Genomic DNA, 25,831 nt, shown 5'->3' with positions numbered 1-25,831 from the left:
AGAGAGAGAGAAAAAACGCAAGTGGGGAGAGCGACAGGCAAAGGGAGAAGCAGGCTCTCACTGAGCAGAGAGCCAATTCAGGGCTTGATCCCAGGACCGTGGGATCATGACCTGAGCCGAAAGCACATGCTTAACTGACTGAGCCACCCAGGTGTCCCACAATCATTTCTTTCTTTACTTTCTATTATATACATTTTAGAACATCTACAAGATTAGAAGTAATGATGTAATGAATCTCCACATATCCATCACCCAGTTTCAGTAATCTTAACAGATGGTTAATCTCGTTTCATTTGTACACCACTGACTTTTTCTCCCTTCTAATGTTGAATTATTCTAAAGCAAATACCAGAAATCATATCACAAGCTAATGTTTTCTAGATCACAAAGGACCAAAGGCCCTGAAAGCATCTGGATTAAATGTAGAAAAATGTATAAAGTCAGTGACTGGAATTAAAGAGCAGAGTTGGGCAACAATCAGAGAAAATAGTGGATGGTATGAGAGGTTGAGAATTGAATAAAAAAGATATAAATGAAGAACTTTAGGGTGAGTAAGTAACCAATACAAAAACAGGAAAAAGACTGTATGGATAACATAAAAGACAAATAGTGGATTTGTGAAATAGTGAAAAAGGCACACAGAAATAGGAGAGGAAATTACTCAGGTTATAGAATATTCAAGGAGTTGCCAATGGGGTAACAAAAGGAAGATTTCAAAGATGAAGATGAACGGGAAAATAGACAGGTCAATAGCAAACACTGCTCGTTATTTGCCCAATATCCATTTATCCATTCTCTTCTTTCTCCTAAGTAACAGAACCCTAAATGTATTCAAGCAGCAGTGTGTCCTGCTAACAGTGACATTTCCCAGCTTCTCCTTGCACCCAGAGAAGGTGAAATTCATTGCAGAGAGCTTTGGAAAGGCTGTTTCCAGAAGGTTGAGTCAGAAGTGGGGGCTCACTTTCTACCCTTCTACCCTTTAACCTTTCCCCCCTCTATCTCTAGCATACAGACAAGTGATTACTGGAGTCCTAATAGCCATCATTAGTCAAGAGGCAGTTCTGGGAATTTGGAGCTTATATTCCTCATAACTGTGGGGTTACCACATTGGCTGTGGCCTGCTGAACTCCACTCTGATAGGGAGAGACAAATAAAAAATTGCTTTTGTGGGGTAAAAGGAGGTCTCCATCAAATTTAAATAAAACTAATTTAATATAGGCACAATAAAAGAAATACAGTAAAAAGTCTTTGAAGGAAGGTAGTGAATTTTTATTGAGCAAAGCAGAATGAATGGAACATTTTCCATTGATCAGTAGATGTTGCTTTTTTGTAGACAGTGTCTCTCCCAGTTGAATTTTTTGATGAAAAAGGTTAGGCATCAAACATTTCTTGCAGAGCTGTTCTCAAAACTGAGCCAGAATCAAAGACTCACGGTATTACCTGTTATTACTTATTAATTATTACTATTAGGCCTAACCTCTTAAAAATCCTATAGCACTTTATCAATTTCACAGCACTTTCACATAAATTACCTTATACCCATCTGTCCATTGATTTAGCTAATATGCTCTGAACACTTAATATGTGCACATTAGACATATCTGGGGAATAAAAGCATTGTACGGATTGATAGTATCAGGTAAGGCCAAAAAAAGAGTTACCACTTATTGATTGATTAAACTATATGAGGCCCTATGTGAAATATTTCACAGATATTTTCTCATTTAATTTTATAACAACTTTATGTGGTGATTATTGTTAGCTATCCCTCTGTTTTCACTTGAGAATCTTTAAAAGGGAGTAAAAACCTGCCAAGTTCACTCAACTAGAATACTTTTGCTTTCTAATCCAAATCTGACTCTTATGTCTCCAAGTAATTTTAATTCAAAATGGAAAATGTTTGATGCCTAAAAAAGACACAAGTGGGATATAAGGTGTGCAGAATGCAGAGCTGTGTTCTATTTCTTCAGAAGAAGAAACTTAGTTGCAAATAACTTAGTGATTTACCTGACTTGCTTTATGTGTCCTGATCAAGTTTCTAATACAGACCACACAAATGATCTTTTCTTCCCCCACCCCACCTACTATACATCTTGCTGCCAGAAATCATAGGGGAAAGGATGGAAAAAGAGCAAAGAATAATTACTTACTTCTGGTCAGAATTATTGTACTAAATACAAAGGTCTGTGAGTGATGGAAAGTAGTTCAAAAGGAAAAAAACAAGTCTTCATTTTAATCCAATCTACTATCTGTATGATAAATAGGAGCATGCTTAACACTCTTGTCACCTAATGGGAAATTCCCTGATGGTGGATTAGATCTTACTCTATGGCCAAATCTTAGAAGATTCACATCAGAGGTGGCTGGGTGGCTTAGTCCTTGAGTGTCTGCCTTCGGCTCAGGTCATGATCCCAGGGTTCTGGGATTGAGCCCCGCACTGGGCTCCCTGCTTGGCGGGAAGCCTGCTTCTCCCCCGCCCTCTGCTTGTGTTCCCTCTCTCATTGTGTCTCTCTCTGTCAAATAATAATTCTTGTTCTTTAAAACAAGAAAAAAGGAGGCTCACATCATTCTCCTACTTCTTCTTATGGAACAAGGCTTTAGAACTTAGGCCAGCAGTGAGGGGTTAAATTTTGTTTTAGCCTTGCTTTAAGTGAACATAAATTAGTCCCAATGAAAACTGAGGGGAAAAGGTGGAGATTCTAGGGAAGGGAGAAGAATAGGAAAACACAGAACAGGATTGTCAGAATTGGCAAATAAAAATACAGAGCGTCCAGTTAAATCTGAATTTTGGATAAACAATAAAAAACTTTTTAGTACAAGCACATCTCCAAATCCCAAATAATGCATGGTTAACAACAGCTTTGAAAATAGAGATGATTTGTGGACTCAAATATTGTATGGCATGTGGACTCATGTCAAAAAATTACTAGTTGTTTAATCTGTAATTCAAGTTTAATTGGGTGTCCTGTATTTTACCTGGTAGATCTAGTTAAAAAGGTTATATATATATATATTTTTTTTTAAGATTTTATTTATTTATTTTACAGAGAGAGAGATCACAAGCAGGCAGAGAGGCAGGCAGAGAGAAAGAGGAGGAAGCAGGCTCCCTGCTGAGCAGAGAGCCCGATGCGGGGCTCGATCCCAGGACCCTGAGATCATGACCTAAGCCGAAGGCAGAGGCTTTAACCCACTGAGCCACCCAGGCACCCCTATTTTTTTTTAATTAATTTATCAAAATTCTTAATTTCAGTTACCAGGACCTCTCAGAGATGAAAAAAATTCTAGGCCACATTTTTTTGTTTGTTTCTTTGTTCAGAGATTTCAAATATAGCAAAATGAGAGAAAAGTTCCAAAAAGTGTTACAAAGTTTATAGAGTGTTTATATATTTTTTCATTTTACAAGTTAACACTTTTAACTCAATGAAGATATGTTTTTACTATTCACTACCTAATTATAGCATATATATTTTAATATTAAACCATCATATACTTTAGGTAGTGTGGTCAAATAGTGGAAAACAAATTTCAAATTTCAAATTTACTTTAAATTGGGTAAGTGTATCCTGGTTATTTTACATATTTATTACTTGGAGGTAATGAAAAAGTCTAAATTGCAGGGCTTTTTACATAGTATGATGCTGGGGGTCAAATGCCTCCCCCTTTCTCTCTCAATTGATTAGCTCTGTCATCCATAGAAGAGAGGACTGACCAACTGCTTGGGACATCAACCCTAGGTATAGAAAGTCATCTTCTAGATTTGGGGACTATAGTAGTTTCCTTCTGCTGCTATAACAAACTGCCACAAACTTGGTGGTTTAAAACAACATACATTTATTTCCCTACATTTCTGGAGACCCAAAGTCCAAAAATCAACATGTAGGGAGGACCATGCTGTCTTAGGAGGCTCTTGGAGAGAAACCCTCCCTTGCCTCCTCCAGCTTCTGGCATTCCCTGCCCTGTGACTGCATCTCTCCCATCTTTGCCTTTCTGATCATGTTGCCATCTCTTCTGAGAGTCAAATCTCCTGCTGCTTCTTATAAGGACATGGTGATTACATTTAGGATGAGGATAATCTCTCCACCTAAAGATCCTTAATTAATCACATCAGCAAAGTCCATATTTTTGCCACATAAGGAACCCTGGCAGGATTCAGGGATTAAGACATGAATATCTTTTGGGAGCCATTATTCAGCCTGCCACAAGGACTGAGGAGGTGACTTACACAGAGCAAGATCCCCGAAGGACACACATTGGCTTGGGTGGGCTTAGCCAGGGATGTCTTTCACTGGCTGTGAGGAAAGATCTGGAATTCAGCCTTGAAGTCTTGGTTATCTCATACACACACCTGAAATCATGAACCTGGACTGTATTCCTCTCATATTTCAAATATATGTCAGAGGCAGAGTCCATAATCCCACCAAAGAAAGCAGTTCTCATGGTGTTAGGGCCAATCATATACCCTTGATAACCTGAAGTCTGCCCCATTTCATGACTTATGGTCTCTCTTGTCTGCTATTAAGCTTTTTTTCTGTTATTAAAACTAGAGGAGTAAGTATGAATTATTTACAAGTGTTTGTTAACATCTCTTAGGTACAAGGAATCACTGAAGGTGGAGAGAGAGCCGCTCCTGGGGCAGACTGTCAGGAATCCAACCCCTGATCCACACTAATTACTGGCTATGTGACCCCACCTCTGTGCCTATTTCCCATGTATAAAATAATCTCTACTTTCTAAGGTTGTTGGGGATTAAATAAGCTAATATATGTGCAAAGGGCTCAGAGTAATGGCTGGCTGTTAGATGATGTTTCTAACTTAATGTTAGCTTCTCTTTATTTCAAACAAGGTATCAAAGAAATAAATCCCTGTGTAAGACACAGGATAGCTGAAGCAAGATATATGAAAAAACAAAACAAAGCAAACTTTTTTTTTTTTTAAGTTTAAGAATTAAGACAGTAAGGGCTTATAAGAGGTCTGAGTTTAGGAAAGTTTTTGTTTTTGCTGTTTGTTTTTAGAGCTCTGACTTAAGAGGCTGAAGAGTTAACAAGAGAGAACAATGGAAGGGAAAAATACTACTTTGGAAAAGGCTGGTTGGGCAGGCTCTTCCATGGAGCTAGTAGGTAGCTTAGCATCCGGCCCTGGGCAGTCAGGGCAGGATGAAAGTGTGAGAAGAATGCTAACCTCACACAGCTTGTGCTAGTCTGGAGAAATGCAGAGCCCAGTTCTGATGCTTAGGAGCTTTGAACTTCGTGGCATTCACCAAGTTAGAAAAAGTTGGTAACACCTACAAAGAAGACTTGTTTTAAGGATGACATTAAAGAATGTATGAAAAATTACCCAGCCAAATGTAAAAAGGTTTTAGTTTGCAACATGACCTATTAGTTGAGCTGCACATAAGCATGTCATTGGAGGCTTCATTTCTTTAAATAGGATATAAAGCCACCAACCTTTGCATCATATTAAAGGGCATTCATTCCTTGAACAGTTTTTTGAACATATAGTATGTACCAGGGATTACATTAGAAGCCGCTTGATAAAGTTAGAGCATGACAAACTTCTGCCTGGAGAAACTTATGGACCAGTAGTAAAGGCAGTCACACGGAGAGAGACTACCACATGGGTGGAAAGAACTATCATGGATATTATGAACAGAGTGCTGATGGGGCCCTTAGGAAGGAATCTCTAATTTTGTCTGCAGGAACAGAGAAAAGTGAGTATCAGAATATTTCTATAACAACAGCAGAAAATAAGAGAGACGGGCTCTCAGTAGAAAACAGCATTTAAAAAATTGGACTGGACAAAAGAAGGTTTTCTGGAATTTTGCTGAGCCTTTTTGCCTTATGCAGAAAGCTGGGCTGATAGTCCAGTCCCAAAGGTCAATGACTAAGCTGCTAGATGATTACTAAGTGACACTCAGGAATAAATTGTATTAAAAGTGATGGATGACATATTAAAAATAACATCCTTACATATATAATACACAATACCTAAACCATCGCATTAACAAGATCAACATAATGGGTTCTGCCTACTTAAGTGGATGGCGCGGGGGCGGCGACGGGGAGGGGAGGGGAGTGTGGTGGTTGCAGTGATGACCTAAAGGTCAGTCAGCTGTATGCTACCCCAGGACCTTTCCTCAGCTGGGAGACCTTAGGTTTTCAGAGCAGAGGTGGGGGCTTTGGCAGGGGAAGTTTGGAGCCGAGGGAGCGGCAGAAGCACGTGGGCTGAGGGGGGTGGGGGGACGCAGACGGAGGAGTAACCGGTGGAAGTGTCAAAGAGGAAGGAGTGGAGGGCTGCTGAGGTGACAGGGTGTGGTCTGTGGGGGAGCCGCCGAACCGGGAGAGGAGGGCAGAGAGACCCCCAGGACAGAGGCGGCAGTGGGGAGCGTGCCTGCGTCGCTCGGTGCCGTGACAGCGAGGAGCGCGGCGCGGGGCCGGGTAGCAAGGGGAGTTTCCGTCCTCGCTCAAGTGGAGCTCAGCTCGGAGCTGCGCCAGCGCCTTCCGCCTGGGCCCGCGGTGCCAGACACCTGCCGAGTCCGAAGCGGGAGTCCGGCTGAGCCTTCGGTCCCCAAGTAAGTCTTGCCTTTTCTCTCCATTTCTCCTCTTTATCTGTGGAGCTAAAAGCTCCTGCTGGGGGGCTCCGCGCAGAGCGCACCAGGAAGCTCCGGCGGCGTCCAGGGATGCTCCTGGGCTCCGGGCGTGCCCCGGGCGGCGCGGGGACCCGGCCCCGAGGCCCCGCCGCCGCGTTCGCCTGCGCAGAGCAGATGGAGGCGGCGGAAGAGTTGGTGGCACGGCTACTACCCGTCTTTTGTGTCTTGCCCGATCCCGGAGCCGTGCCAGGCCGGGGGGAGGGGACGGAAGCCACTTTATGGCTCCTGGCCCCACCTCTTGCCCCCACCCCAAATCCTTCGGGATTTCAGTGAGCCGCGGACTCGGGCGTGAGTGAGTGCCAAACCCCCCAACTGGGCTAGTTACATCCGGGTGGGCAGCCGGCGGGACCGCCACGCCGCCCCCTCTTCAGATTTTCTTTTGAGATACGGCAGCTTTAATTGGTGGGTTCTGGGAACAGGGCTTCCTGAGTGATTGCGAGAGTCTAGGTGTCGGGAACGACCTACCTTCCTGTTTTTCTTGGGTTCTGGAGGGGGAAAGGATGGGGCCCCGGGAGCCCCGAAGCCAGGAGCGTCCCGCGCTAGCGGGCTTGCGCGCGGCCGGAGAGCAGGCGTTCGCTGGGTGGGTCCCTCCTCTGGCTCATTGTTCGCGGTGACTGTTCTTGGGGACGGGCTGAGCGACACAGACAGCGCTCACGGGGCCGTAAATAAAAGTGACGACCCGGAGGAGTGAGGTCAAGGCTGCTCGGAGAAAAGGGCTTATTACCCAGTTTGGAAACGGACTTCTCTGAGCTGGGAGGGCAGTAGTAGTCGATAGCGAAAACCACTCCTGAGTGTGAAACTTAGATCTGACTCTAATTCACAGAGACAACCTAGTGAATTAAACCCTAGGAAACAGGGCGCCTGTTTCCCCCTAGAAATTGTTTTCAGAGTCAGGAAGATGGAGTTTTAATTGTTATTGGCAACTGGCTGCTTTCTCTTGCTAGCTAGCACCTGTTTCTTAAAATAAGGTTCCAGGGTGGGGTTTATTTTTTCGCCCCCTCCCCCTCTGTTTTTGCATGTGTATTTATTCTATTTCTGCTTTCAGCGAGTTGAATTGCAGAGTTCCGGGGGGAAAATCCGTTTTTAAAAATAAAGTGCAATTTCCACTCTACACACACGAGCAAACACTCGTGTACACATTCCTTGCTCTCCTGTCCTAGCCGCATGCTAACATTCATGGAGGCAGACGTGCACCTGGAGTCAAAGAGAGCCCGTTATCCATAGTTGGAGATGCCAAAACACAGCTGGTGCTTGTTCATTTTGTTGGAGAGTAGGACACTCTTGAGTTTTCCTGTTTTTCTAAATTACAGCGATATCACCTGTTCATGATGTCTTTTTTTTAGCCCACTACAAAGGAGGTGCATTTTCCTGAAAAGGATATTCCTTCTTTCTCTAAGGTCCATGGCTACTAATCAGAGTAAGCTCCTGACAGGAGGGATTTTTAAAATTTATATAAATAATGTATATGTATGTGTATGTGCATCTATATACGTATACATATATTTATATGTGTTTGTAGCCGGTTGTAAATCCCAGTAGCTACTAACACACCCGACTGCCCTGTTTATATTTTGCTCTGACTTGCCTGATGGACCTGCTAAGTGCATCAGTCTGCTGAAGCCTGGAGTTCCAGCCTCCAGGAGAAATAATAGCAGCACCTCTTTCTGACCACAGTCTGATTCCACAGGGAAGACCATGTGGAGTGGGGTGTTGTTAATAGGATACGGAAAACCGTGTGATTTATCTTAAGGAAAGAAGGGAGAGGTAGAAGATAAATAAAAATGGAAACTGGAGTAAGCATCCAACATACACAGTTCCATAAATACACATGTGGAAAGTATATTGTGTTCTCTCTTTCTCTCCCTCATGCCCTTTACCACTCTTAATATTCCTTAATCTTTTCCATTGCATTATTTGAGCCTCTTTTTTTTTTTTTTTTGCTTTGAAAAAAACTTTTGTATTTTCAATCTATTACTATTTTTACATTTTCAAGATCAATAGTGCTCAATGAGTGCATAGGATTATCTTTTAAGCTGTTCTTTTGTTTGTCTACTCGCATACCATGTCCAGTTTAATATGAAACCACACGAACAATGAATCAACCAGGTTCTAATGAAGATTAAGACATGGAAGGTATCCACAGCTATGTATAGACTGTATACTCATTTAATCACCTTCCCACATGACCAGTTTTATCTAGTTGCTTGTTCATCTTCTGAAATCTCCTGACTCCAAATTCTTACCCAGATTGATTGCTGCTCTAAATCTTGATTGTACAAAAAACAGAACTTAATTATTTTGGCCTCATTTATCAGTCAGCAATGTTTAGTGTTGCCAATTTAATTATATATTGAAACATGCATGACTTTAAAGTATGTTGGAAAAGGTCCTTTTAAAAGTGTTTCTTCAAAAAGAGAAAAAAAAAGTCCTTGTGAAGCCATAATTTCACTGCTGTGAGGCCCCCTAGCCATTTGTGTTTATTGAGTTTACTCTTCCACATGAAGAAAGAACCATTGTTTTGTTGTCTAGGAGCTGAAGGAAGATGGAAAGTGAGAAAAGAAAATCAAGCACTTTAAAATGCTATTATTTTCTCTACTTGGGAAAAATTTATTTTTTTAAGTAAACAGTGATTATTTTCTTAAAGATCTGAAACCTTACTCAAGGGTCCTGAGGAAAAGACATTTTCAGGATAGAAATGCTAGCTGTTACTAAACACTCACAGAAGGTTGGTGTATATAAACATATATTTTTAAACCAATCTTATAACACATTTTCTTTCTATAGAATTATGAAATGTTATTGAATCATTGTTATTAACATATTGAAGTCTTATCAAAATCTATATTTAAATATACTGTCTTTTTGAAAGTGCTTTAATTGTAATAGCCTGTTTGTTGAGATTAAAAAGAACATCATTGATGTCATGGTGTGCTTTGCATTTTAAAATAGTAGCTAATGAATTACAAACATTCATTACTCCACAACCACTTGCTGAAATTTCTCAGGACCCCCAAATAGAGAATTATTTGTACTATATACTACCATTCAGACTCTTTCTGAGTTTATGTTGTTCCTCTTTTCTTCTTCACAATTAATTTCCTTTTAAAATAATACTCTGTTGACTCTGAATCTTTTGTTGTTATTTTTATCCTATGTCATAAATTTATGTGTAAATATCTTCAACATCGTAAGGGACTTCCTCTTGGAAACGTGGGGATGGGTGGGGGGAAGAGTGAAGAAAGAGAGAAAAACATTTATTAAACCTGGGAAGAGTCAGAACTTAACACAGGAAGAGAAGGGCAGGTTTCATTGAATAAATTCATTGAGGAATACTTCTTTGACCTTTAAAAGTCCAAGTTGTGTGGCACATAATATACATTTGATAATTTAGGCACTATCTTCACATACATAAGGCAAAGTAATAGAGTATCATAGTTCTTTGGTTTGTTACATTTGAATGTTGACTTTAATTCCATTAATTTTCCATTGTATTAAGTAATGAAAACTACCCACTGTTTTCTTTTTTCTTTCTTTCTTTTTTTTTTTTTTTTGTATGCCAGGTATGGGGTGTGTATGGAAGGCTGGAGGGGAGGGAATGCTGTTCTATTTATGTAAAAATGAAAATTGTCAGTGTTTCTTTTGGAAGCATTTTATTTAAAAAGTTCAGTTTCCTCTTAAAAGTTTAGAACTTATTAAATATTTAAGAAGGGAGATGAAGCTTGCGACTCAAGTTTCATAACTAGATGCAACTATAAACAAATTGGTGAAGTGATTCAAGTAAGTGCATTTAAATTGAAATTTAATTTTCCTTCCCATAAACTAATATGAAGAAAAAGTATTGAATAAGATATCCTTAATAGCCAATATTTGTTTAGATTTTCTTTAAAATAAAGATTAACATAATTGATCGATGAAAATGTAGACATTTTTGAAGTGAAGATATAGACTAATGCAAATTGATTGTATATACTTTTTATATATAGCTTATTTATGATAAATTATTATTTTTAATCTCAGGAATAATGTGTATTTCTTAACTGATTATATTTTCTCTTTTACTTTGGCCTCTAGAAGACTCAGAGCCAATCCAAGTCTAATTTATTGATCATATAAAGCTCTGTGGAATGTATGTGTGTGTATATTATGTTTCTCAGTGACTTTATCGTATTCTACTTATTTTTTTGTCGAAATGTCTATTTTTTTATTGTGTGGGGAGACCATCAAAATGAATAGGAGTAAGTGTGTAGAAGTACAGTCAAATCTGAAAACAGTTATTAAGCAAAGGGTGAGGACCCTAGCCAAACTTAGGCATGACTTCTGATGTAAAGATACTTAGAGTATGGCAAGAATGAGAAGCCATAAACACATAACAAATTAGCTAATAACATATATTTGCACATCTGTTGCATTAAATTAAAAACCCAGACCTTATCTTTAATGATGCTCAGCTTCCACTTTCTGGAAAAACATTATTAATACTACCTACCAGTAAAGCAAAGTAACCAAATCTTTTCATTAGAAAGAATTCCCCTCTGGGTATACTAAACTCCAAATAGTCTGAAGATGTGAGAATAAAAGTAAGTGTTGGAAAGATCATTGTGATTCTTTGGTGGTGGAGATTTTCAGACATTTCTGTTCTTTTTCTCTCCCCCTCTTCTGTCTTTAATTGGCTTTTCTGCTTGCTACCTAATCAGCCAGTGCTGGACTTGACTGACAGGTGTGGCAATTCTGGTGGCAAGCTCACTCCACCAGGCTGTCAGCTTATGAAATTTCTGGATATGTAAATACAGTATTTTTTCTAAGTACTGTACTTAAATACAGTAGTTAAATGTAAGCACCCACTGGTTGTTTCCCTTTGTACTTGAATCAACAACCATTTTAAGCTTTTAGAAGGGACCACCCACAAAACCGTTCTTTGTGACTGTTGAAAAACTCAGGGAGAGGGGAAAAAAAAGTAAAAACTTAAAAAAAATTAGAACTAAATTATTGACCCAGTGTGACATGTTTATGGCTAAGGCCACAGACTCTGAATTAAACTTCCAAATCTGACCAGCTACCTCTGGGTATAAATCTGATTCTCATCTTCTCTGTCTCCCACATAGACACCATTTTCCCCCAGACATCTCAATTATGGCTAATGTTAAAAATAATTTAAAGTCTAAAACACAGATATGTTGTGAATTGAAGCAAACTCTCAAGTAGACAATGATAAATACTGATCATTTAAACATAGCCTTTTAAGAAGCACATTGGATACAATGAAAATCTGTGTATTGGTACATTTAGTGTGGTTCCAATTATGATATAAATAGTGCATAAAGCTTTAAAATTTTCATCAAATTAATGTTTCACAGACATGCAAATTAGCTACTGTCATCTAAGGTGCATGCCATGTGATGATTCCTAATTGGCAAGTGAACCTCAGAGGGTTATTTATAGATTACATTGCAACAAAGTGCTGGAGTAAATTCTCATTGTGCAGCCCAGTTCAAACTGATGTTTTAGCTTTGATTCTTGTCACTTTTTTTGTATCCCTTTTGATCTCTAAAGCCTCTCAGAAATAAGCTACCTAAGGTGCTAAATATGTAATTAATAATATTTGAGTAGAGAATTTGTCTTCAAATTATCCCTAAGAGAGTTGGAGACCAGTTAAGTATTCCTCACCAGCTTGTTCAGGTATGAGTAACTCTTGGGGCTATGAATTTGAACTCAGAGATTTGGTGACGTCCATCCAAAGCACATAGGATAAATGATCACATAGAAAAAAGTGAGGAAGAAACTTGAACATTTATCAAGTGACTTAATTTTTAAGAATAGCTGCTTCTAAAGATCTGAGTTGAAATCCCATTTTATTCCTATATTATTTCTAATGGCTATTGAAGTTTCTCTAGGAGCAGTGAGAGAATTATAATGTAACTGCAATTCTAATACTGTGGTATTAGGTCAGAATTTGGCCTTTCCTTTCTTTATGCCATGTCTATATCTGCCTAATGGTAGAATAACCAAATAAAAAAAATGCAAGGTAAATTCTTAATTTATTCTGCACATTTTTGTTCAGTATGTATTTTGTATATAGTATCAGAAAGCAAGAGATACGCTGTAAATTTCTGCCTAGAAAGACATAACTTATTAAAGAATTTTCCAGTTTATTAACTAGTTGGTATTTTCTTCATGCTGTATTTGAAATGTCCTATTTTCTCTACTAAATTGGCAAAATGTCTATCTTTGTCTAAAGACTTACTTAAAGATTTATTTATCTATGGGGGGAGGCTGCATGTGGCAGTGGGGGGGCGGGTAAAGGGAGAGAGAGAATCCCAAGCAGACTTCTCACTGAGTGCAGAGCTGATGGGGGAGTCGGGGGCTCGATCTCACATCCTTGAGATCATGACCTGAGCAGAAACCAAGAGTTTGGTGCCCAACTGACTGATCCATAGGTGCCTCTACAGATTTATTTAAAAGAAATTTTCTGTTTGAAGGAATCCTATAGTTGGATTTGAACCTGACTTTTTCTGTGTGTGTGTGTGTGTGTGTGCGCGCGCGCGCGCGCGCGCGCATGCGTGTATGTGTGTTACAGCAATATTGTGAGAATGAGAATGTTTAGAAAAATCTAAATATAGTATATATTGAAATAATTTTTATTCAAAAGCTAAAGACAGAAAATAAATGTTGGATTCAAGCTACATGTGGAAGTAAATACTTTTCTTGTTTTGAACACTTTTAATCAACAAATGTACTAGTCATGTATAGCATGGTATAGGTATGGTCAAGGCAGCTTTATTTCTTGCTAATGAAGGGTTATCAGGAAATTTACCCCTTAATTAAGAAAAATACACTTTCATTAATAAACATGGAATAAGGACTTACTGAGTATAAGGTACATATGCATTAATGGTAAATAGTATCAGATTCTTTTACTGTGTTAGCTTATTCCATCCACTCTTCTAGAGGACTATATCATACATTGTCTTCTTTCCTTAAACACTCAGTACCTCTGTCTACACCTTTACCCTCCGATGAAGGCCTTGCTTCCTATTCACTGATATAAGTGAGGCAATCAACAAATATTTTTTGCAGACATAGACTGCCAAATTTATCCACCTACCAGTATTTGTTCCCACATAACCTGCTTTCTTGCAGGTTCTCTCCCACAGCACTGATGATATTTCAGCTGTTATACTTCAGTAGAATACAAGGTAGAAATATGTAAATGTAATTTGTTAGGGGATAAAAATATTCTGTTAGACCTAAAACTTACATTTTTAGTTGTTTAGCATTGGGAAATAATCAGGGTTGTTGTCAAAGTTGAATATAAAGTATGTTACCCAGAATAGTGAAAAATTAGAAGCAATACACCTTTCCAAAGATAGACTAAAACAATAAAATATAGCACATTTTTATAATAGGATGTTAAGCATTGTTTAAAACTAATTTTTTCAAAAAATAATTATTGACAAGGTAAAAGTAGGTGATATAGTATAAAACAATCTTAAACTGTACATAGTACATCATACAATTTTTTTATATATACATAGAAGAGACCAGAAAAGTTAGTGAACCATATTAAAAAGTTGTTCCAGTGGGCACTGAGATGAAATGTGTGCTGCATAGCAAATCCTTTGAATATATTAGCTTGAAAGAGAAAACTTCTTGAGGGGAAGTTAGCATAGAAAATGTACAGTGAATAAACAATAGTAGAAGTCATTTCTACAATATGTGATTCAATTGTTCTTAAAACATCTGTCCCTATGACACATTCCCCTTGCCAGCCACATTCAATTCACCAAGACCTATAGAATTTACAGCTAAAATATATCACAAATCCATTTAATTTTTACCATCTCTACTGCTATCCTTCCAGAGTGAAACCCCATAATGTCAGCCTAGGTCATTGCCTTAGCTTCTAGCAGGTTCTTTCCACTTTTGCTCTGGCAGAATTGATAACATGAGAGACTATATTGCATAGCGTTTGAAGCATGGACCCCATGGGTAGGTGGCCTGATTATAAATCCCACCATTGCTACTTACTGGCTTTGAGACCAGGGTGGGGTGGAGTGGGGCAAGTTACTTGACTTCTCTTTACTTCCATTTTCCCACTGATAAAAACTGGGAATATTAATACCTATTTTATAGGGTTATTAGGATTAAATGAGTATCTGGTATAGTGAGTACTATTATGTATTACCTATTTGTCAAGACCTAAATTAGATTATACCTTTTCTTCCTTAAAACTATTCAAGGACTTATCATTACACTTTGAATTAAACCCATATGATCACCTGCAGCAATATCAGCTCTTGACAATTTCTGTTTCCTCACTATTTCCATGAAAACACCAAGCCCATTCTGTCAGAGAGCCTTTGCACATGCTGTTCCCTCTGCCTGGAACATGCTCAGCTGACTCTCCCCATACTTGCTTCTTGTACTACAGGTCTCCGCTTCTGCTGCCTCCTCGGAGAGCCCTTCCCTGACTTTTACTTATCTAAAAGACACTTCCTGCTATTCTTTTTTCAGTCTCTACAACTTACTGTTTCCATAATAGGTCTTATCACAATTTTAGCTTTTTCTTTGTTTGTTAACCCTTACCCTTTTATTTGACCACAAGAATTTAAATTCTCTGAACCAAACATAATGTCTGTCATGGTTACATTTGTTTCCCCTAATATCTAGCAGAGGGTCTTGTGTGTCATACGTGATTAAATATTGGATGGGCGGATGGATGGATGGATGGTTAGGTGGCTGAGATTCTAACTATTGTAATCAAGGGACTGCATTTCTAGGAGGGCTAACTTTGTATTCGCAAGGTCTGTGTGTCACTAAAGAGATACAGAAAGTTAAATGATTAAGACTTATCATTTTGGCTCTGGTACATAGGGTCTTAAATATACTTGTCAGAACACAAGTGCATTTTGAGAGAAGGGGAGAGCTTGAGAGTGAAGAGGGGAGTGATGGGTGGCTTGGGGGACTCTACACCTGAAGATGTTTAAGTCCAGGGATGGCCTAAATGGAAACTGCGTTGTTGGGGTATAGGATGGGCTGGGGTGCGGTTTTAAGAGTTGATAGTTGAGGCATTCTAGGGGAAGTATCAGATCAACATTTCACAAAGAACCAGGTTAAAACTAAATAAGGCAAGTTCCATAGCATCTTACCTCTTAACCTTAGAGAATGTTGAATAGAGTTCTGTACGTGTAATGCTCAAATAAGCAGATGAAGGTTTTTTTAAGAAGTCAAATTAGTTATTTGAGGTCCTAAAATAAAAACATACCTTTCCTTCCTTGGATTTAGCTTGTTTTTAAAGTGGAAGTTAGAGAAACCTGAGTATGTATATATATGAGTGTGTATCTATCTTTGCAAACTTTTTTTTTCTTAGACAGGAAAACCCTGCATGTGGGAAAGATGTTTTCATGTATTGCCTTTCTTTTTTTTTTTTTTTAAGATTTTATTTATTTGACAGGCAGAGATCACAAGTAGGCAGAGAGGCAGGCAGAGAGAGAAGAAGCAGGCTCCCTGCTGAGCAGATAGCCCGATGCGGGGCTCGATCCCAGGACCCCGGGATCATGACCTGAGCCAAAGGCAGCGGCTTTAACCCACTGAGCCACCCAGGCGCCCCTTCATGTATTGCTTTTGATCATAAAATTGTAAAGGCATGGTTTTCTATCAAGTGATGTTTCCTTTCTCTTACCAGGAGGTGTCACTACAGCTCACTCAAACTTACTAGTGCATTCTATAGGGACAAAGTAGTGCTAGCATTTTTATCAGAATGTTAGTACCCACTCACCAGGTTCTCTACTGAGTACTTAAAAGGAAATCTGGTGAAAAAAAAGAAGCTTTCCCAGGTGCTTCACCTTCAGACCAATGTTGTTATCATGAATTAGCTGAAAACGTGAAGATTTGTTTACTATTTTAGAAACAAAGCATTAAAAAAAAATTTTTTTTTAATTTGAGAGAGAGAAAAAAAATTTTTTTTTATTTGCCCGGGGGTGGGGCCGGGAAGGAAGAAGGACAGACAGGGAGGGGGAGGAGCTGAAGGGGAGGGAAAAGCAGACTCCCCGCTAAGCAGGGAGCCCCACAGAGGGCTCAATCCCAGGACATGAGATCATGACCTGAGCCAAACGCAGATGCTTAACTGACCGAGCCACCCAGGCGCCCAGACAAGTAGCATTTTTACCTTCCTTTCAATGCTGAGGGGCAATTGTGGAATAACAACAAAAAAGAACAAGATTTAGGAGGAGAGACAGATATAGAGAAACCTGAAAAGAAGGGTGAAACAAATGTTTCCCATGAGAACATACCACTTGGATCTCCCTAAAGCCACCCTTCTCCCACTGTCTGACCTGGTGTGTATTGTCCTTCCTTGACCCCGTCTCTGCCCAGAGAAGTCCAGCTTGCTCTGGCAGAGCTGTTGTTATTAAAACAAAACAACTCTCTGGTATTGAGCCAATACACTATCCAAGCTTTTTGACACATATAATTTCTGCCTTCTCTGAAATACCATTTATAATACCATTATACAATAGGTGTCATTACAAAGAACTTTCCAGGTCAGGAAAACAAAAATTGGAAAGATCGCATGATTTGTATTTGTAGATATGATTTGAGCATAGGCTTTTCAGATTTCAAAAACATGCCCTTCTTCTTTTCATGATGCCTCTGAAGGGTTCCTCCCACTGGATTCTTTCCTAACGTTCTAGACTGTTTTAGGGATCCCTTCTGCTTGTCCCACAACATCTGGTGCTCACCCGTGAGAACACTCATGATGACTGGACCACGACCCTCTATTTTTTTTTCTTCTACCTGTTCACACAGAGCATGACTGTGATGTCTTTTCTCTAGAACAGAATAAGAGACACCCAGTCTGTTGATGGATGGGTGAGCATGGGAAAAGGTGCATCCAAAGATGGGGCTCCAAGGTCAGTGAGGGCGTGGAGGAGGAAAGCATGGAAGGCAAGGACTTTCAGACTGCCGGCCTTCACCCACTGCAGTTGGCCTCACTTGCTCCACAAGCAAGTGAACAATAAAGAGGAAAGTCCCAACATTTTTGGGAGCCGGAAGAACAGAGTTAAGTGCTCAAGAAGGAGGGAATATTCAACAAAACCCATCCCTGGTAGCTCCTCCAAACTGGAGGAAAAAGACTAGTATCTGAGGAGCTGTGTTTTCTGCTCACCTCCAGGTGGCAGCATGGCCCAGCTGTCAGAGACCCACTCAGTTCGTGGACACCCTTAATGCTACAGGACTCAGGATTGTTCTCAGGGCATTTAGTGCCCAGGGAATGATTAATGGTGCTGCCCGCTCACTGCACCCCGAGGGTAATTGAGCCTGCAATATTTTGGAGGCTGCAGAGAGACTTCCTAAGCGTCTGATAGGAGGGACTGAAACATTTTGGACATTATATCCCTTCAGAGACCTCCTTGAGGTCTTTTTGTTGTGCCCAGAATACAGTCTTTGGCAGAACGTTTTAAAGGGGAGAAAAAAAGACCATACCACCACCTCTAAAATATGGGAAACTGAACAGTCTTAATGCTTTCTCAGATGTTTGGTTTGCTGTGCATTCCATATTCTTGTTTCTTTCTTTAGTTCTGAAGTAATATTCCTTTCCACCTGACTTAAAGCAAATCCTCTGAAAGGTAGCTTATGTTAATTGACTGAGTATTTTGAAAGAGTGCAGGCAGAGCTATGTATAATGTCTTCATTTAAATAAGCTCTACGTCCTTTTATATTGTAGGCTGAGGTATTTAAAAGTAAGATGATTGGAAATTTCTAAAGTTGCACACAATTCAAGAGAATGTGAAACATGTTAGAATGAGTGACTAACTCAGGGATACAGCGTCCATTTATTCTAAATATACATGTAATATCAATTATAGAAGGCAACCAACAAAAGATCTTAAGCTTGTCAGGTTGGGTTTGTGTGACTGCTTCTTTTCATTAGAATTTTTAGTAACTGGGAAACATGCCAGATTCTAAACGCTAGAAAAAATGGTGTCTTGAATAGGATAGGATATACTAGGAGACCTTAGCACTGTTCAGGAAAAAAAAAAAAATCACTTAAGGATTCAGAAAATGTTTGTTCTTCTATGCATTCAAATGGGGAATCTGAACCACCACCTTTCTGTAGTTTGGATTTCCATTCCTCTGATGGTTGGATGTAGGCAGTGACTCGTAGCTACTACAGTGAATTCTTTTTTTTTTATTTTTTAATATTAATTTATTTTCAGCATAACAGTATTCATTATTTTTTCACCACACCCAGTGCTCCATGCAAGCCGTGCCCTCTATAATACCCACCACCTGGTACCCCAACCTCCCACCCCCCCCCCGCCACTTCAAACCCCTCAGATTGTTTTTCAAAGTCCATAGTCTCTCATGGTTCACCTCCCCTTCCAATTTACCCCAACCCCCTTCTTCTCTCTAACTCCCCATGTCTTCCATGCTATTTGTTATGCTCCACAAATAAGTGAAACCATATGATAATTGACAGTGAATTCTTTAATATCACTTTGGTTTTCCTGAGAACTATTGTTCTTCTCCCAAACCTGTCAGATTTTACTCTCCATCACAGAGGATTCTGTCATGGTAGACCATGATGATTTAAAGTTGTATTCTGCATGGGAAGTTATCGTCTAGATATTTAGAGAGCCAGAAGTAACGGGTTCTCCATGTGCTGACACTTTTAAGTTTTAGCAGGCAGAAAATTCTGCCTCTTTAATTTTTCTGGAATGGAGTAGAAAATCAGAAGGATGATGATGGTGGCCCCTCAAATTCTAGTTTTAGGTTAGAGTGCAAGTGTCATACAGATTGCTATTCTGTCTTCCTTTGCTGTGTTATATTTACCTCAGAGGTTGACTTTGCAGTAGCGTCTTTTTGTGATGAGGATTTAGGCTAGGGATTGAAAGTAGGGAGTGAGATTGGGGCATTAATTGAGATAGGTCCATAATGGTTATTCATGGCCTCTGATTTAAGTCTAACAATAATAATGAAATTAGTAGGAAAAAAATCCCAGCATAGCCTAAAATCCTGCTTGATGATCCATGACTCACTGAAGGGCTTTTCCCAGACTACCAGTCTCTATTTCTTTGGCAGCTTTGGGCAGCTTATCAAAAGTGTCTTGATTTGATCTCTTGATATAAAGATCTGATTTTCTAGCCTGCCTTTAATTAATATACTGCTTAATATATAATTGTAGTGTTTAAGTATTATTATTTATATTTGCTATATTTTTTCAAGTTAGATTATAATTTCTACTATCACTATTTAATTCATACTTGTAAAGGAACAATTTTGGGTTATATTTAAATCTTTGCCTTGCTGAGTCAAGAGTCCATTGCCTTGCAAAAGAACAGATGTGGTACTACATCAAACAAAGGGCTTACTGATCAACTTTGCATTTCAAAGCTTAACTTCTTGACTTCTCTACTTTAGCACAATAATGTTCTTGAAAATCAGGTATTGTTGAAGAAAAAGGATTTTCTAAATCTATTAGCTCTTAGTAAATTAAATCCATTAACTTCCAACAGATTAAGAAAGAATGGTAGACTAGATCAGCGAGTTTTAGTGCATTCTGAAGGGTAGAGCAAACTCAAGATGAGACAGAGAAAATGGAAAACCCATTCCTTTGGCCCTAAGGAATTATGGCAGGAAAAACAGTTATGGTATTAGGGAACGAGGTGGTGGGTTTTTAAGATCCTGACCCTTGACTAGGAGAAATGGTTGTGCCTATGGACACCAATGAGGGGCACCTGCAGGTTCTTCCAAAAGACTAGGTGGGACATTCCAATTTCAGTAGTCACCCATTATATTTAGCAGGTCTGCAATGTCATGCTTATATCGTTTATTTATAGTCTGTCCCTTCTGATATTTTTACTGAACAGTTATCTATTTTGATTGGTTCATGAATTTACTTCAGGTTATCCACATAGGGAGCAGACTGGTCCTCCCTCTCTATTTCTGGGACCTGAGAGCATCTGAAGTTGAAGCATCTGATGCATGGATTGAGTCTTTTTCTATTCACTGTCATAAACCCATGGTCAGTCTAGGAATTATCTCAGGAAAGAATGGGAGAAGAGGAAGAAGTATGAAAGACAGAGCATGTGTGATGAAAAAGACTATATCCTCCAGAAAATGATTTTATAAATAGCTCTATGAGTGAGTTAACTTTGAATAGACCCAATACTTAAATTTAAGGAGACTGCTCAAGCTAGAAAAAAATTAAAATATTGTGAATTAGTAATTCCAAGTGGGCAATTTAAAGAAGAATCATGTGAGAAAAAATAAACTATATGTTCTTTTCACATCTCAGAATAGGATGAGTAAATCTCCTCTTACCTCCTACATATTCCTACGGAGTCCTCTAGAGCAGCAATAACTTTGGAACTATGGCCCAAGCTGACTTCTGATTTCTTCGGTTTGTTCCTCTAGAAATGTATAGGGAGCCACACGTTGCTTTGGAGAGCCTCCTCCTTCAAGTGTCTTCTTTACACTAGACTTTTTCAAGTCTAATTCAGAGGTGGTGCCTTCAACCTTTTTCCTTTCCTATGCTTCTTTCCTCCGACTGCATAAATCTGAGTGGATCTATTTCCAAAGCTAGTAACAAACCTGTTTCTTTGGATTTGTCTCTTAGCTCTATGATACTCTTCCTCCATTTAAAAATGTGGATCCCACTGTGGTGAAGGTTATGTTGTTCTGTGTAGATAGTGATTTCAGACAGAGTGGGAACAACAGTACCTTGGCACCCATCTTTTTCATCTCTGAAACTCCTATGCTGCCTAATTCCAAGGTGAACCTTTAACACTGTAGGTACATAAAGGAGGGACCTGGATTTGCACAGTTTGATGAGATATTTTTTTTTCTTTCATTTGGTGAAAAGTGTTAATAAATTAATAAGCAAGAGAACAAATATTCAAACTCCCCCCAAATCTATAGCCCAGATTTTAATTCTATGTGGCACCGATATTTTTAAAAAATTTTGGTAGCAAATGATAATAAAAATATAGGGTGATAGGAGAGAGGGCAGCTGTATATGTCAATATGTTTTGTGCCTCTTTGAAACCTCTATATGACAAGATTTTGCTGGGTATAGTGTGAAGTCCCTTCCTGGGAAGGAACTTTCTCTGGAAGCATCACTCTGAGGACTTTAAACAGGTAAAAGGGAGAGGGAAGAGAAGAACTCTAACCTCTTAGACATTTTCCCCTTAATGGTTTTGCCTGTGTATCTAAGCATCTTTGGTAGGTAATTATCCTCTGAGGCCTTGAAAGTTTCCATCTACAAGTTCAGTTGTTTATTTGTTTCTGTCTCTTTTTTTCCTAACCTTTCCACAAAAAATTTGAGGTAGTAAAACTTTTAGGATAGTTCAGTGGGCCTGTTGAGTAATGAAAAGGTTTATATTAAGATGGGGAAGAAATTGGGATGCCTGGGTGGCTCAGTATGTTAAGTGTCTGTCTTTGTCAGCTCAGGTCCAAGATCCCAGGGTCCTGGGATGGAGTCCTGCATCAGGTTCCTTGCTCAGTGGGGAGCCTGCCTCTTCCTCTGCCTCTGCTGCTGCTCTCCTGCTTGAGCTCTCTCAATCACTCTCTCTCTCTCTGACAAATAAATAAATAAAAATATTTAAATAAAAAAAAAGATGGGGAAGAAATCTATGAAAACAGATAGTTTTAGCTGCTCTCATTACCAACCATGAATCATACCACCTGAAGAACTCCGCTGTTCCTGTGATTTAAAAGTAACCTCCAACAAGGTGTTTGCTGGAAGGTCTTGATGGACAGATTAAGTTTTAAGGTAAACAAGGCATAGCTTGAGTCAGTGGCAATTCTGTACCTGAGGAAGAGTACGTGTGAATGTGCCTCACTCAAAATGACAGAGAATGCCAGCATTCCTGTGTTACCTACAGAACGTTTTTGAATGAATATGTAAATATCTAAGTCTGTGTGTGCGCCGCACATAACATTTTAGTGATTCCTTCAAGAAAATGTTGTCATTTCAATGTGAAAACCTAATTGCAAAAGAGTTAAAGATGTGTTTTCCCCAACCTGATCCACCCTTGTAAAACACTCCTTAAATATTTCTTTTCTTTGATGAGATATTTTTTTTTCTTTCATTTGGGGGAAGGTGAAAAGTGTTAATAAATTAATAAGCATGTGTTAAACTAAAGTTGATCTCCCTTCTCTCATGCCTTCACAGAAGGAAAGAGTAAGTTTGTTCTAGAGTATTTTCTTGTATATGTAAGCTGAGATATCTAATAAAAATAGTTGACATTTATTAAATGAATGCTATGTGCCTTGCACTCTGATAGGTTAGATAGTTCCATACGTTAACCTCATTTTCTGCTCATTATGAAAGTTCGTATTATTAATACTATTTGACAGATGAGAAAACTGAGTCATTGAGAGTTTTAAATTGTGTGCTGAACCTTCTGGTTGGGGGTGAAACTGAAGCCAACCTCAGAGACCACGCTCTTCATCACCATGGTTTATTGCCTCCTGAGACAGGGCAGTGTTCAGTAAACTTAGAGCAAGATCCCTCAAGGAAGGAGCATGCAGAAGATTAACTATGTACATAAGTTGCCATAGAATAAGGGAAAGGCCAGTGGAATGAGTCAGAGGAACCAAGTGGTTTCTTTTTTTGTTTGTTTGTTTCTTTTTTAAGATTTATTTATTTGAGAGAGAGAGAGTGAATGACCACATGAGCAGAAGGTGCAGAGGGAGAGGGAAACTGAAACAGACTCCACAACAAGCATAGGGCTCAATATGGGGCTCGACATGGGGCTCCATCTCATGACCCTGAGGCCATGACCCTGAGTCAGTTGCTCAATCAACTGTACCACCCAGGTACCCCCTAGAGGACCCAAATTTGGATCCAGCTCCTCTGCTTCCTCACTGTGTAAAAATCGGATGTACTTACTCTGTTGGTTTGTTGGGAAGACCGACTGCATCTCTGAGAAGTGACTTCAGGCTAAAGAAGGGGTGGGAAACAAAAACTAACCAACCAAATTTAAGTGATACTGGTTTGTGGGGAGAATTGGCAGTCCTTCTCCAGCTGGGATATTATATTTAATAAAATTCAGGTAGCTGTTAGAAATAAAATGTTTACTAAAAAGCATAAAATGTGCCTGAAATAAATTCAAAGAACTGCTTTTAGCTTAAAATTCTTAGCATCTCCGTCAGTGTTCACTATTGTTAACTATTTTATTCTAGTGAGTGGTTAAAATAAAGAAAATTTAATTACATACTATTCCCACCAGCTCAAAATTTCTAGAGTTGAGTCATCTAAAGTTTCAACCTGGTATTAGAATAAAATTCTATGTATTTTACCATTTTACTTGTGCTGACATTTTCAGGCTGAATTTAGAAAGCATGGCAGATTTTTTTTTAAACTTGTCCTATAAACATCAAGGCAATACATCTTACGCATTTGTACGTATAAAAAGATCTTTCCTAGAGTAACTTAGAATGCTGTCCCAAAGTTTCCTGGTTTCTATGCTCAACAAAATGATTCTTGATTGTGTTGAAAAAAATTGCCAGAAGAAGATGAAGACTTCATGGTTTCTTCTTTCACCAGAGCTTTGTCTCTCTGAGTTGCTTAAAGGGAGAGGGAGAAGGGAGGGAGGCTGTGAGTAGGGAATATGGAAGCTGTACTAAAGGTAGTCTGTGTGGAAACAAGAGAAATCATCGTTCGTTTTGTCTTATCTGTTTAGTAGAAAGCTTATGTGATTTGCATTTTAGAATGCTCAATCCTTTTAATTTACTTCTAAATAATTAGTTTCTACATTATGTTGCTTTGTTTGTAGAGAACAATACTTACACAAGTGTTTCAGGAAGTAAAATGAACTAACACTGCACTCTTACAAAGAGAATTTCAAAATAAAAACCATTAAGGATGAATGGCATGTATTACAGAAATCTCTACCATATGTCTGAATAGGTCTGTTGTGCAAGCTTATTTATGAAATTCATAGGCACTAATTTATCTAAGAAAGAGTAATAATGCTTTCAACCCAAAGTGGGAAAAATGGAGTAAATAGAAAAGACACATTAATAATCTTTCCTGTGGCCCTGATTTTGTTTTTTTGTTTTTTGTTTTTTTTTCTTCTTTGGACTATCCATTAAGAGTCACATCAGAAGGGTTAGTTTAATAAAATAGAAATTATTTAGGCTCACCAGTTTGGCCACTAAGTAGCTGGTTTGGAGAATGGAAGAATTTGGTCAAATTACATAATTTTTCTTGAATGAATGGGGCCATAAAGCAGATTCTGTAAAAATTAAAATAATATGGGTATCAATAAAAAAATTAAAATAGAGTGCCTGGGTGGCTCGGTAGTTAAGTGTCGACCTGTGGCTCAGGTCATGATCCCAGGGTCTTGGGATGGAGCCCTGCATCAGGTTCCCTGCTCGGCAGGGAGCCTGCTTCTCCCTCTCTTTCTGCCTGCTGCTCCCCCTGCTTGTGTTCTCTCTCTTTCTCACTGTCAAATAAATAAATAAAATCTTTAAAAAATTTTAAATAAAAAAATAACAGGGGTATCATCTACTACAGCTCATGACATATTTTAAGCACTCAGTTAATGATGCTTGTTGTTGCGAGGGAGGATTAATGTTGGAGAATATTTAAATTTGTTGGGATATGGGCCTAGGTGGAATTTTTCAGATGAAAGAATTTGAATATATATATATATACACATATATATGTGTATATATATATATATATATCTTTGAGGATGGAGAAAGAGTCATAAATTCACAATTTATTAAGTACTTACTGTGTTTTGGACAGTGTAGCAGGTACAGAGAAGAAAAGAAAGCCATGTAAGAGGCAGAAGGAGCACATCAAAGTTCATATTTCACTGATGACATTTCTTGTCAATTCTTCTACAAAAATTTCTGCCTCTACAAATAATGTAGGCCACACTTTTAGAAGTAGTTTGCTAATTCAAGGAATGGATTAAAAATTAGTTCTGATAATGAGAGAGGCCTAGTACATTTTTTCGAAAATATGCTATTAAGGAAAAAAAACAACTTTTTTCCTCCTTCATATCTGTGACCCTGTGCATCCTGGAACATGCTATGATTAAGGAAATGAACACAGATGTGGTCATATAGATTACTTTCTTTGAGAAACCATACCATCAAGGGATGGTGTAACTTTAAGTATTATTTATTTGAGAAAGAGAGAGAGGAAAGTGTACACTTGCATGGTAGGGA

This window comes from Neovison vison, chromosome 13, assembly GCF_020171115.1.
Source record: "Neovison vison isolate M4711 chromosome 13, ASM_NN_V1, whole genome shotgun sequence".
Classification (NCBI taxonomy): domain Eukaryota; kingdom Metazoa; phylum Chordata; class Mammalia; order Carnivora; family Mustelidae; genus Neogale; species Neogale vison.
Note: the sequence above shows the minus strand (reverse complement) of the source record.